The sequence below is a fragment of the Chiloscyllium plagiosum genome, unplaced genomic scaffold, assembly GCF_037043375.1.
Source record: "Chiloscyllium plagiosum isolate Xiang-an unplaced genomic scaffold, Cpla_swu_hap1 HiC_scaffold_39, whole genome shotgun sequence".
NCBI lineage: Eukaryota > Metazoa > Chordata > Chondrichthyes > Orectolobiformes > Hemiscylliidae > Chiloscyllium > Chiloscyllium plagiosum.
Window position 1 is genome coordinate 41,140,703 of NW_028270177.1, and position 11,191 is coordinate 41,151,893.

Consider the following 11,191-nt stretch of genomic DNA (forward strand, 5'->3'; position numbering starts at 1 on the left):
AAAGATGATGAGAGGCATAAATAGAGTGGATAACCAGAGACCTTTTCCCAGGATGGAAACGGCTATCACGGGAGCACATAATTTTAAGGTGATTGGAGGAAGGTTCTGGGGAAATGTCAGAGGTAGTTTCTTTACACAGAGTAGTGGGTGCGTGGAATGCACTACCAACAGCGGTAGTAGAATCAGATACATTAGGGATATTTTAGCAACTCTTGAATAGGCACACAGAAAATAGTATAATGAATGGTGTGTATTTTAGTCTGAACTTAGAGTAGGATAAAAGATCAGCGGTACATCAAGGGCCGAAGGGGCCGTACTACGTTGTACGATGTTTTATATTCTACCATTCGAGACACAAGGCCCATGACAGCTTACAAAACATTTGTTTGAAATGCAGCCTGACCAAAGCCTTACACAGCTTCAGCAGTACGTCCTGAATTTGTCTTCTAGCTCTGTTGAAATGCCTTCCTAACTGCAATCTGAAACTGCATGTTAATCCCATGAGAATCCTGGACTAGAACTCCCAAGTCCTTTTGTTCTACAGATTTCCAAAGCCTTTTCTCATTCAGAAAATAGTCTATGCTTCTATTTTTCCTACCAAGGTGCATAACCTCTCACTTTCCCGCATTCTATTCCATCTGCCAATGCTTTGGCCAGTCCAAGTCCTTCTGTAGCCTCTCCGCTCCCCGAATACAACCAATTCCTCCACCTAACTTTGTGCCATCTGCAAACTTAGTAACAATTCCTTCAGTTCTGGATAACTTGAATAGTAGTGATCCCATCACCAACACCTGCAGAACTCCACTTTTCACCGGCTGCCAGAAAAAGACCTCTTTGTCCCTACTCTCTGCCTTCTGTCAGTCAGCTAATTCTCTCTCAATGCCAGTACCTTGCCCTTCCCATGATGGGCTCTTATCTTATTTAGCAGTCTCCTACATGGAACTTTGTTAAAAGGCTTTCTGGGAATCCAAATACATCATGTCCACTGGCTCTCCCTTGTCTGACTTGCTCTTTACCTCCTTAAAAGAATTCTAAAATTTGTTGGGCATGACTTTCCCTTAGCAAAACCAAGCTGACTCAACTCCATTTTACCATGCACTTCCAAATACTCCTCAATTTTATTTTTAACAATGGACTCTAAAATCTTACCTAAGAAATGAAACTGGATGGCCCAAAAGAAGAAAAAAGTGAATGCCTCGGGGGTTCCCTTTGAACAGAAACCCAATTCGACTTGCCACATAAATACTGGCTGTAAGAACAAGCTAGAGGCTGGGTAACTCACTTCCTGGAGAAAGTGAGGTCTGCAGATGCTGGAGATCAAAGTTGAAACTTTATTGCTGGAACAGCACAGCAGGTTAGGCAGCATCCAGGGAACAGGAGATTCGACGTTTCGGGCACAGGCCGAAGAAGGGCCTGTGCCCGAAACGTCGAATCTCCTGTTCCCTGGATGCTGCCTGACCTGCTGTGCTGTTCCAGCAATAAAGTTTCAACAGTAACTCACTTCCTGTCTCCCCAAAGCCTGTCCAGTATCTACAAGGCACAAGTCACAGCTTGATGGAATATGAGCCACTTCCTTGGATTAGTGCAACTTTAACACTCAAGTAGCTTGACACCATACAGGATACAGCAATCTGCTTGACTGACATGTCCACAATCATCCATTCCCTCCATTACAGGTGCTCAGTAGAAGCAATGTGTATTGTCTACACAATGCAATGCAGAAATTCTAACATCTTTAGTCAGCACCTGTGGTGTAAAATTATGTCCCAATACATGTGTGAATCATAATGTAACACATGTATTGGGCCAAGCAGTGGAATGTGGTGAAACGGTTAAAAATTATGTCCCAATACATGTGTGAATCTAACCGGAATGGAGGTGTTGCTTAGTCCCGTGTGAATCTTATTACACACCTCCCCGTGTGAATCTTCTTATCTGTATGTAACCAGAATGGAATGTGTTTTTTAGCCTTGCTCTGCTGTTCACATGAATGTTTATATCTGGAAAAGAGTATATCAGCTGGAAAAGTCTCCAGTTCGGAGAGTCTGCTCCGGGGTTACGTTTAACCGCCGAGCGTGGGTTGTTGGCAACCGCTCTACGAGAACTGACGGCTCCCAGTTCCGGTAACATGTAGAGTGAGTATAAGCCAGACCCATTGTAAGTATGAGACCTGGTTGTGGCGACGCTGCGGGGAATAAAATGCTCATATTCTAGCAGACTCGCCTCTTGGTCGTTTGTTCTGTGTCAGACTACTCTCCTACGAACCTGACCTTGAGAATTTTTTAAAACAGCACCTTCTATGACAACAATCATCCACAGAGACAAGAGAAACACCACAATCTGCAGGTTTCCCTCCAAGGTAAAAACGAGGTAGCCAGTCACCATTCTGACTTGGAAATATATTGCTACTCCTTCACTATCACTGTGTCAAAATCCTCGAATTCCCCCTCTAAGACATTATGGGCCTTGCAACAGCTCATGAACTGCAGTGGTTCAAGAAAGCAGTTCACCACTACCACTTTCTCAGTGGTAACCAGGACAGGCACTAAATGCTGGCCAGCCAGTGACAACATCACTGAGATCAAATTAAAAAGATCAAAATTCACGATTCTTGCTGTCAATTGAACAGAGCGCAGCACCATTTAGACCTATACTTTTGTGAGTTTTGCCTCATACATTATTAACCTGATGTGTCAAAAGTTATGTCATCTCTGGCAAACTGTGGGGATAATGGTTTCAAAAGATTCAAATTATTTATTACTAAGATTATTATGTGCAATTCACAGTCACAGACACATATCTGGGGCAAGTATCAGGCTCTTCAGTCACAAGAGATGAGCCGACTTCGACAAGTGTGATTCCCTTCAAGTGATCAGATTTAGGAGGCCGCCCAAGATTTTCATATCCTCAGGTCCCATGCTATGTGACTTCATAAGCATGCCTCTCAAAGACATGCTGCATTCTTAAAAAGATACATGACTGAGACATAACACAATAAAACAAAACATCTGGTGACAGGGAGCAAGTGACATTTGCACCATGCAAAATCTGACCATAAATTCCAATAAGATTGAAGAATGTCAACACTATTCATGACAAAGCCATCAACCTGGTCAACATTCTCATCACTGCCACCTTAAACATTTACTTCGTCCAATGGCACAGTGGCAGCAATGTCTAACATCTACAAGCTGCACTGCAGGAACTCAAAAATCCTTTGACATTACCTTCCAGACATGTGACCTCTACCATCTAAAAGGACAAGGGCAGCAGATACAGTGGTACATCATCTCCAAGATCCCCCTCCAAATCACACGTCATCCTGATTCTGAAAGATATTGCCGTTCTGTTTTGTTGGGTCAGATTCTTTGAACTTTCGACCATCACCTTTAGCATAATTAAGGGTGGCAAAACCGCTGACCTAGCCAATGATGTCCATACCCCATGAATGAATAGTTTAAAAAGTTCTGTGGGTCTTGTTCACATTGCACCAAATTCACACATCACTGTGCTGTCAGAAACTGCTTCAGTTGTTAGGAGTAAAAAAAAGTACCAAAGTTCCTGTATGCAGTGCAGTTTGAACTTTGATTCATAGTACAGGTTTTAAAGCAACTACAACTAAGCTGATTATGAATAAGACAAACATAATTCAAATCCAATCACAAGGTAAATAGCAGGTGCCATCCTGGGCTGAGTCCAGCAGCAAGGTTAAACAGAAGCTAAGTCAGTATTCAGAATCACAAGGAGGACTGGGTGGAGACACACAGAAACTACATCATGCTGACATATTCTCACCAGGAAGCATATGCTAAATGGTACATTTTTATGTTGCACTACACCAGCAGCTGATGGCCAAGGCATCTTTAAAAATGAAAGCATTTTATGTAGAAGTCATTCAAATTTATTTCAAACACATCAAGTATAGACTAATTCCAAGAGGTGCCTCTCTGAGAGGTGGTGGGGGATTTGGAATGCAGTATATTAAAATTCATATAAATTGGGTAAAGATGATGTAACTGCTCACTTAACGAAGTCACTAGTCTAGAGTGAACATGTGAAGAGGGAGGTTTGGGGTACAAGGCTAAAGAGCTCTATACTTGAAAATCTACTCACAGATATAAATAAAGGAGTCATGAAAATACACAAGGAGTTGAACAGTTTTACTGAATGCTAAGAAGTAAGGAGCTCATGCAAAGTTCAGGTGCAGGCATCCATATTGTCTAAAATAATGATTCTGAAAGAGTTAATGTTACAAGTTGCATTAACTCTAGCAAATCTGACAAATTAACAGACTTTGGGTGAAGAAAGAGAGTTGAAAAGTGTGGCACTGGAAAAGCACAGCAGGTCAGGCAGCATCTGAGGAGCAGGTTAGACAATGTTTCAGATATAAATCCTTCATCGACTCTCCTGATGGTTTAACCAGAGGGTCACCATGCCTCACACGAGGAAAAGGTTGAGGAGCATTCTTCATGGTCAGAGTCCAGGTTCCAGCTGGTGCAGGAAATGAATCTGCACTGTTGGCATAATTCTGAATTGCAAACGAGCCAACTGAATAACTGGCCCCTGCAGCTTAGTAGAGAAGGGAGGTATCAAAAAAAAAACAAAGGACTTCTTCTGTACACCATGAGGTGGTGTTTTTTTCCACATGAAGGTCTCTGGCTGCATTTTGGGAGAGAGGTAGAAAGGCTGAGAAACCAAATTGAATTAAATGGTGTCAGTCAGGTTAGGACATTGGCTTTCACAGATGAGAATATCACCCGCTTCCATTCTGAATCAACACCTTCCTCATTATTTATAAAGATCCGAGATGAATCTACCTGGCCTGGAATGCTCTCCTGCCCACACCCCAATTCAAATGCATACATCCCTGTCTCTTTCCACAATGTCCCTTGTTGGAGAGACAACATGGTTAGCAGAACTTAATGACAATTATAGAAATGTCTGTTTGCAACCACTCCTCCCCAAACTGTAGAATCTTCTATAACTACAAACCCTCCTTTGCAGTTCCCCACTATACATTCCCTTGCTTCCTAATGCCATGGTATGGACTGCACTCCTTCAAGGTTTCTTTGTTCCCTCCATATCAAAAGATGTGCAAGTTAGGTGGAGTGGCCAAACTAAATCACCCACACTGTCCAGGGATGTGCAGGCTAGGTGGAATGGCCATGGGAAATGCAGGGTTACAGGACAAGGTGGGGGTTTAGCTTGGGGTTGGATGCTGTTCAGAGGGTCAAGTGTGGACTTGATTGGCCAAATAGCCAGCATCCACATTGTAAGGGAAGCTATTATCCTAATCTTTGACCTCCAGCTGTGCTGTCCGGAACATGGAAGGCTAGGAATTGATCTCACTAAGATGTTTAAAATTATTAGCATTTGTTACAATAAATGAAGACAGTACTCTAGGAGAGTCCAGAAGAAAATGACACAACCTCAGTGTTAGAACCAGACAATTTCAGGCGTGTTGAGGAAGCACTTCTTCATTCAAAGAGTAGTGTGTGATGATGGTGCTCCTTTAACAAGGTTATGGTGTCTTTGTTTTTTTTTCCCCAGGGTGGTCATAAAAGCAGTGATTCTGAAAGGTCTGGCTTTCAATGGGCTTTAAGGCCAAGTTAATTATAGCTAACAGATACTGCCTCAGGCAAAAGGCTTATGTTTAAAAAAAACTTGTACAATGAAAGGGGAGTGGCCAGTTCTCCCAGCTCAGCTTTTCTCTGATTTGGTTTGGGTTTAGCATTCTGGCTGTTCACTGAAAGCAGTCAGACAGTTTTGAGGCTGCTGGTCCAAAATACAGCTACATGAAGAGGCTTCCATCTGTCTCCTCTAAGACCCTGTGTGTGATTTTACCTTTTGTGTAAAAGGGTGTTTACGGGAATTGTTGCAAGTATTGGGAACCAGCATCATAAAATTCGGATAATCTGTTGAGTTTCAGATAGGTGAAGTTATTCTATATTTTGTTCTCTTTTATTTGGGTGTCATTCCGTAATCTTGTAAATAAATTCTGTTTGTTTAAAACTAACTGGTTCGACCTACTGCATCCGTCCTGGAATATCCACATTATACCTGCTTAAAATAACTAGCAAAGTTAGGGTCGAGGTTATTTTCTTGAAATGTTTTGAGGGGGTTTGGCCTGGTTCATAAGAAGTAGGAATCTGAATCTCTCTCCCTTCAAAGGCTGCAGTTGACTGTATGACATGAATGGTCTCTTCTTGTCCCTTCGGGAGACTAGAAGAGTAATGAGACTACGTTTCTGCAACAGGGTCAAAGATGGAGAAATAGGTAAACATCTTCAATGCCATTCCCCCAGAAATATTTGCCTACCTTATGCCAAAACAGCTGATTGGGAGAATCAAGCCGAAATTCAAACCTTTGGATTTTTTCTTACTGCAAACTGTTCACCTTTTGTCAGACTATCTCATGATGGGTCCTGAAGAAGGGTTACACCTGAAACATCGACTGCTCTATCTCCTGAAGCTGCCTGGCTTGTTGTGTACTTCCAGCCTCCAGCCGGTCTACATCGGATTCCAGCAGCTGCAGTTTTGTTTTTGTCTCTGTCTCATGATGGAGCCATGGGAGTGAGACAAAAGGGGAAGGAGTAACTAGAGTAACTGACATCCTCCCCCAAGTCAGCAAAATGAGAGCAAAAATTGGGAGATCTACAAGAAAAGTCTTTCAGATTCTGGATTACCAGGAGGATCACAAAGGATGCGTCAGAGGTGGAGAAGCTAGAGAACTTGCAGAGGTAGACAGTCAGAGGGAAATGGGCCTGGGTGGGTTGCTCTTCAGAGGGTCGGTGTGGACTGGTTGGGCGGAAGAACCTGTTTCCACTCTGTAGGGAACCTAATCTAATCAGTAAACCATTTGTGCATCTGCATCATGGCTGTAGCTTAATTCTTGTTTATTCGTTTTGGTTCCATTAACAGAGGACGTAGTGCTGGATGTCTGAAAACACAAAGTGGAAAAGTCCCTAGGACCTGATCAAGTTTACCGCGGAACTTTGTGGGAAGTGATTGCACGGACCCTTGATGAGATATTTATATCAATAGCCATGGGTGAGGTGCATGAAGATTGGAGGTTACCTAACGTGGTGCCATTATTTAAGAAAGGTGGTAGGAAAAGCCAGGAAGCTATAGATTGGTGAGCATGACGTCAGTGATGGGTTCGTTGTTGGAGGGGATTCTGAGGCACAGGATTTGCATGTATTTGAAAGGCAAGGACTGATTTGAGACAGTCACTATAGATTTGAGTGTGGGAAATCATGTCTCACTAACTTGATTGAATGTTTTGAAAAAGTGATGAAGGAGATTGGTGAAGGCGGATTGGTGGGCTTCAGTAAGACATTCAACAAGGTTCCACATCATAGACTGGTTAGCAAGATTAGATCACATGGAATACAGGGAGAGGTAGCCACTTAGATAGGGTAGTGGTGCCTGGTTACTTTTTGGACTGGGCAACCGTGACCAGCAGTATGCTGCAAGAATCGATGCTGAGCCCACTGCTTTTTGTCAGTCATTTACGTAAATTATTTGACTGTGAATATAGGAGGTATGGCTAGTAAGTTTGCAGATGTGAAACTTGAGAGGGTTCAGAGAAAAGGACGTTGTTAGGATTGGAGTGTTTGAGCTGCAGAGAGTGGCTGAATGGGTGAGGGCTACTTCCCCTCATGCATCAGAGGCTGAGGGGTGAGCTTATAGAAATTTATAAAATCATGAGGGGCATGGATAGGATGAATAGCCTATTTCCTCAGGGCAGGAGAGTCCAAAACCAAAGGCAAAGGTTTAAGATGAGACTTAAAGGGATGCAAGGAGCAATGTTTTCATGCAGAGGGTGGTGCATGTATGGAATGAGTTGCCAGAGGAAGTGGTGGAGGCTGGTACAATTGCAACATACCCATCCAGATGCCTTTTAAATATGAGCCAAATGCTTGTAAATGAGACGAGATTAATTTATGATATCTGGTCAGCATGGACTGATTCTGTGCTGTGCATTTCTGTGACTCTACGTACTAAATAAATATTTTGCTTCTATCTTTACCCAATTAGAATACAGTGACAATGGCCTCGTTGAAATGTAGGTGTTGAGCAATTGAGCAGTATAATGATAAAGGTGCTAAAAAGGCTAGCAATACTCAAGGTAGAGAAGTCACCAGGCCCAGATGAAACGCATCCTAGATTTCTGAAAGAGTTAAAAGGGAGAAAAATCACAGACCTATTGACAGATGTTTTCTGTCCTGAAAAGAGGATTAGACCCAGGGGACTGGAGGATTGCAAATGTGACATCATTGTTTAAGAAAGGGAAAAAAGATAATCCAGGAAACTACAAACCCGTCAGCTTGACATCAACAGTGGGAAAATTGATGGAGGCTATAATACCAAATTAGGTTAAATATACAGAGTTATTACCAGATAATCAACATGGGTTTTGTCAAGAAAAGATAACATCTGACAAATTTGATTGAGTCCTTTGATGAAGAGACACAGGCAGTGGATGAGGGTATGCTGTGCATGTTGTATATTTGGACTTTCAGAAAACATTTAATGCAATGCCACATGGCAGGTTGGTTAGTAAATTAGAAATTCTTTGGATTAATGGGTCCTTGACAGCCTGGATTAGAAAGATAGGGAATGGTGGTAGTTGTAGATCAGTATTTCTCAGACTGGAGATGTGTTGAAAGTGATGTTCTCTAGAGATCGGTGTTGGAAGCTTTTTTATATAAAGTGATGTAGAGATGGGTGGTGAGGGCAAAATCTCTAAATTTGCAGATGATACTCAGCTCGGGAGAATACTGAATATGGAGGATGCTGCTGAGTGACTTTAGAGTTACCCAAACGTGCATGCACTTGCCAAATGAATTTCAAAGCAGAGAAATGTGAGAAAATGTATTTTGGTAGAAGAAACAGAAACAGTATAGACTTAATGTTTCAACTTCGAGGGGAGTACATGAGCATAGGAACTTCAGGGTTCACATGCATAATTCTCTGAAGGTGCTCAGGCAAGTTGAAACAGTTGTTAAGGCGGCTTATAAAGTAGAGGTATAAGAGTATTAAAGTAGGGAAGTGATGCTACACATCATACAAATCATTGGTTATACCATATTTGGAGGAGTGTTCCATTTTGGATACCTTATTTAAAGGAAATATGTCAAAATTCTGGAGAAAATACAAAGGAGATTTACTTAAATGGATACCAGGAATGAAGGATTTTAGACACAAGCAAAGATTAAAGAGATTTGCCTTACACTCCTTGCAGCAGAGAAGATCAAGAGGTGAACCTTATTGGAGGTGTTCAAACCTATGAACAATTTTGACAGTCAGGAAAGATATTGTGTGTTGTGGTTCTGTTCGCCGAGCTGGGAATTTGTGTTGCAGACATTTCGTTCCCTGTCTAGGTGACATCCTCAGTGCTTGGGAGCCTTCTGTGAAGCGCTTCTGTGATGTTTCCTCCGGCATTTATAGTGCCGCTATAAACATCACAGAAGCGCTTCACAGGAGGCTCCCAAGCACTGAGGATGTCACCTAGACAGGGGACGAAACGTCTGCAACACAAATTCCCAGCTCGGCGAACAGAACCACAACAATGAGCACCCGAGCTACAAATCTGATCACAAACTTTGAAAAGTGATTCTGTTTTTGAGTAACTGAGAATCATAATTTCAAGATTACCGGCAAGACAAGGAGTGAGATAAGATGACATCTTTACTCAAGTTGATAGGATTTGGCTGGAGCTGCCCAAGAGTGTGATGGAGGCGTACTCAATAGAAGGTTTCAAAAGAAAGCTGGATGCAGAGTTGAAAATGAAGGAGTTAGAGGGCTGGAGAGTGGGACCAGCTGGATAACTCTTTCCGGAGCCGGTATCTACACGATGGGTGTCGAACGACCTCCTGCTGTAAGATTCTATGACTTCAAGTGTTTAGACTCCGAGCGAATGCCGAAAGTCCTGGGATCACTTAAGAAGTCACTAGAGGACAGGATTCTCCTAGCGTTAGAATTCCGACAGGCGATACGAATCCACAGTGATCTGGTGCTCAGGCTTTCTTAAAAACGTCCTTGCCTGTCCTAGATTTTGTTATATGTTTACCGAGCTTGCTATGGAAAGTTTCCACCCCACCCCCAACCAAACAAGGTCAGTTGGAGCGTCAGTAACGAAGTTTGGAGTTTAAACCTCTTATATCGATAAGTTAAGGAGTTAGAAATCAACGTGCCAGGCCTTTACAGAAATTGCGGCCTGGAACCACTCTTTAAACAAGAGAGCTCCGCACACACAAGGGGTTACACATCTGACAGCGGTTTATAATTTCAAAACCCGTTTTTCAGGTTAAACAGCGAGATTAACCCGCTTCCTCACCATGAAGTTGGCCAATCTAACCCCGAAAACAACAACTCGGACACTCACACGAATTACAAGCAAAAAAACTGGCTATTGTTGAACAATGTGCCAGCTCAGGGAGCAGGGGCTAATTCAAGAATTGTTTTTTTCGAATGCAACAATTTTCCGCAGCGGATCCCAGCGAGTTCCTTTCCCAAGTTTACAACTGGGCTGGTGAGCCATTTAAGTTACATTCCTTGTTGCTAACTCAACAGAGTCCTCACCTCTCGGAACTGGAGTTTGGTTACTGCATTCATTCTTGCAAAATCACTGCGTTACTTCACACATTAACACCTTCTCTCCGATTAAAGGGCGCAGTTTTACCTTGACGTGAAAACTAAAAAACACTGGTTCACTTCGAAGTAAGTTTTGAATCCTGAACTGGAACTGAACCAATCCTCTGCACAGGTTATGAGGACAAAATGAGTCTAGAGTAAGCGGTCATTGGGTACATACCGTGTTTGTGGGCCGACACAGAACATTCAGGAAATGCAGTGATACTTAGACAGAGATGGACTTAATTTTAGACTGTAATTACAAATATGTAGCTCACCTTTTACACGTAGCTTTCAAAATTCTCTAAGTCAGGGTCAGAGGTCGCAGGACTACAGCGAACATGAACTGTTCGAACACAAGAGTATCCAGCCAGGCTCGCCACACGTGTACAGTTCAGCTAACTCCAGGAGCTTCTATTAGAGTTAATACTGTTTCACTCCACAACACCTGAAGGGTGGACTGCCTTAACACAGCTCCAATTGAGTTGCTGATGTGAACTGCTGGAAGGACAGGAGATTTAAAAAAAACGTGAGTCATACGATTTCGACAACTT

The 11,191-nt window shown here is 42.5% G+C and overlaps 1 protein-coding gene across 1 annotated transcript in view; it reads right to left on the reverse strand.

Annotated features, from left to right (window-relative positions):
* cers3a (ceramide synthase 3a) overlaps positions 1-11,190 on the reverse strand; it is a 96,555-nt gene extending 85,365 nt beyond the window's left edge. The window contains exon 1 of the mRNA XM_087981335.1: positions 10,916-11,190. The gene's annotated coding sequence lies outside the window, so the exon portion shown is untranslated. The remainder of the gene's footprint in view (positions 1-10,915) is intronic.
* Position 11,191: the final 1 nt, after the last annotated feature.